The sequence below is a fragment of the Panicum virgatum genome, chromosome 6N, assembly GCF_016808335.1.
Source record: "Panicum virgatum strain AP13 chromosome 6N, P.virgatum_v5, whole genome shotgun sequence".
In the NCBI taxonomy this organism is placed as follows: domain Eukaryota; kingdom Viridiplantae; phylum Streptophyta; class Magnoliopsida; order Poales; family Poaceae; genus Panicum; species Panicum virgatum.
This window is the reverse complement of record NC_053150.1, coordinates 29606497-29609634: the sequence shown is the minus strand read 5'-3', so window position 1 is coordinate 29609634 and position 3138 is coordinate 29606497.

The window sequence follows — 3138 nt, the reverse complement described above, 5'->3', positions numbered from 1 at the left end:
AGGTCATATTCATGCCAAATTCACTTATATTAACGAGTTTCACAAGTTTTGGTGAGTATTTGAATGAAGGAACAACATGTACAAAATTTGGCAAAAATGGGAGAAAACCCAGGCCGGCCAGCCTCACCTAGGCCAGCCGGCCTAGCACCTCCACTATGTGTGCCTCGTCTCCGATACAAGAGCGAAGAGACATGTGTGCAAAGCCTCTAAACCAAGGATTGCAAGTTGGTTTGATCAAATGGACCGAAAGGCCTAGCACATGGATTAAAAGACCCACCTGTAGCACTTACCGAAATCCTTTGGGCCGGAACACCACTATGGATCAAGATGTCAGTGAAATGGGAGGCCGAGATGTGCCAGACCCAGGCTGGCCTCGGTCGGCCTACAATTTGAGAGTGCTTTCTGCGTGATCCCTAGTCTGCGTAAGTAGAAAGTTCTACTTATTTGAGAGTGCTTTCTATCTTGCCGGGAGGCAGGAGTACGTAACTCGATAGTGTTAGGCGTGGTACCTAGACTTGGTTAGTTACATAGGGTTGTGTTCCACCCCATGGAACCGTTGTGGTAGTCGGTAGGTGGTGACAACCCTATCGGTCCTTTTGTAGTCCACCACGTTCGGGTGTTTTCATAGTAGTAGTGCAGGTTGCCGTTGGACTCCCCTCTCACCTCTTTCTGAAGTCCTTCCTCTTCCAGCCGCCGAAGCAGATCAAGATAGTTTAGTTGCAAGTCCTCTAGGTAATGAGTTGGCTAACCGACATTAGACCCTCTACCTACTTACCTCTCTTCCCCTAGTGGGTCCAGTTGAACTAGTTCTAGGTTTGGTCAAAGCTTTAACGTTCCTTGGATTCGATATCCCAGGTATGCTCCCTCATGAAAGCTACATCGGTCTCTGTGCGCTTGCGGAGTAATTCGTATAGGCTAAGGAGCCAACAAGCTTTCTGGCGCCGTTGCCGGGGAACGGTAGCAACACTAGTCTAGAATTCGTTTAGCTGTACACCTTTCCGACCATCGACAAGGAGTTCTACTCCTAGTTATCCGGCAGTTCCATCCCGCGAGTATTTTGCTTCCCCGCTACCAAAGTGTTCACACTTGGAACAGCATGGGAAAAATCTTTGCTAATGGCAAAATCCAGGACACCTCATCGTATTCCGGAAGATGCTAAAGCAACACTTCGTTGGTTTTCGGAGCCCCTTTTTCCACCCAAACCAATTGATCACCCTATCAGCTGCATCCTCTCACCTCCACCACATAGAGTGGAAATTACCGAACCAATCAAGTCCACAGATTATGAGCCACTCATTGATGATATGCCAATGCTCATCATGACCTCGGTCATGTTTCAAACATGCCGAAGGAGCATAAATGCATTTGCTCAAGATCTGAGGCATTCATTCCAGATGCTACGTCACAGATTAAGGGTCTTACTGTGATCACTAGCAAGGAATGGATAGAGGAGCGGAATTCAATTCCCGAAAATCCTCTGCACTATTGGGGACGCTGCACCACAAGAGAACTTCTACGATCCGAAGGAAATCGTGTCCTTCTCCCATAAGCACCCGAAGTGGATCGACGGCCAGATGATGGAGAGTAAGGGGATTTCCCATGTTATGTCCCTGAATGGGGCATAACAAGATCTTTCCGGATTTCCACATCTTCGATATCCCTGAAGATGATAAGTTCTCTTGATCGGTCAGCCAGTAGAGCCACTTGTCAACTCCAATGGACTCCAAGCTACTCTTCATAGCTCGAGGTTGACAAAGAAAAGATCCCGGTCAGTCTAGTCCGTTCTGGCAATACAAAAGACTAGACCGGAGTAAGACCCAATGGAGAAGGCATTAAACATCTATGACGAAGATGCCTTTCAATTCACCTAGGAAACAGATCCGGGCGGCCACCTCAAGCTCAACGAAGAAGAAAAACTGCAACATCTTCTTCTTGAGCTGAAACCGCTGCCTCCTAGGCTGATGTTGACTCCATTTTTGGACACATGTCAAGGAAGGTGATTTTTATGAAGGGAAGGTGGCCGATTTGAAAGAAACGAAAAGATGTACAGGGTTGGAATCAGCCGATGGGAGTCTGTCCGATGAACCAGAGGACTATGCTGTGAAGATGCTGATCCACTCGTTCTAGTAGTCAGCCGATGGAGAGTTGCCGATGAAGTCAAGGAAGGAGAAGAGGATCCAGACTCTACGATAATCTTAATGATTCAGTTGTAATATTTAAAGTAGTTTATCTTTAGTAAGTCTTTTCTTTAGAGTCAAGTAATGTTTGCCTTAATCGGCTAGGACTCGGTAGCACTAGGCTATAAATATGAGTTGTAAGGAACCAAAAAAATTTGATACACATCCAATACAACAAACTTTACAATTACTTTGCACTTTTCGGCGACTTCGCCTTTTCTTCTTCTTTTTCGACGAGTTCTTTCAAGTTGATCAAGGACGCCTCACATTCGAGCGACTTGGTTTGCTGGTGAGTTTTCGTTTTATCGAGTATATTTGAGCATTAGCTAGCGGGCGCATCGCTGAGGCTTCGTTCAAATATATTCAAAAGTTATTGAGTTTATCTAGGCTTTGACTTCTGGGCGCACCGCTGTTGTCTCGTCTGGATTTATTCACAATTTATCGATATCGGCTAGATTTGTAGGTTTTCCTATGGTTTTTGGCCATTATCAGATCTATCCGCTAGAAACATACTAGATCGGCTTTAGGTTTTTCAGTAATACTTTTGTTATCTCAAGAACCGGTTTAGATTTGTTTCTTGCTTACATCATCTAAGTTGTACATTCGCAGCTTAGATCTTGTTATACACGTGAAATCGGCTGCCCAAAGCCGGTTTCGTCGTTTAGTGCATCGGCTGATCCTGCCGCCGCGCTCCTTTACTACGCGCTTGCATTTAATATCCTTTTGTCGCTTTCCGTATCGGTAGAGCTTGCCGATACGCTTATCTGAGAGACATTCGGAATCCCAGCCGATACGCTCTCGAATTTGATTCTATTTTCTTCCTTGTCAATTTCAGGTCAAATTGACTGGCACGCTTGGTTGACTTTTCCGTGCTTGGCGAACACTTGCCCTCGGATTCCAGTGTGTTGATTTTTGCGTCAACACATCTTTTGGCACGCCTAGTGGGACCAAAAGCTTCAAC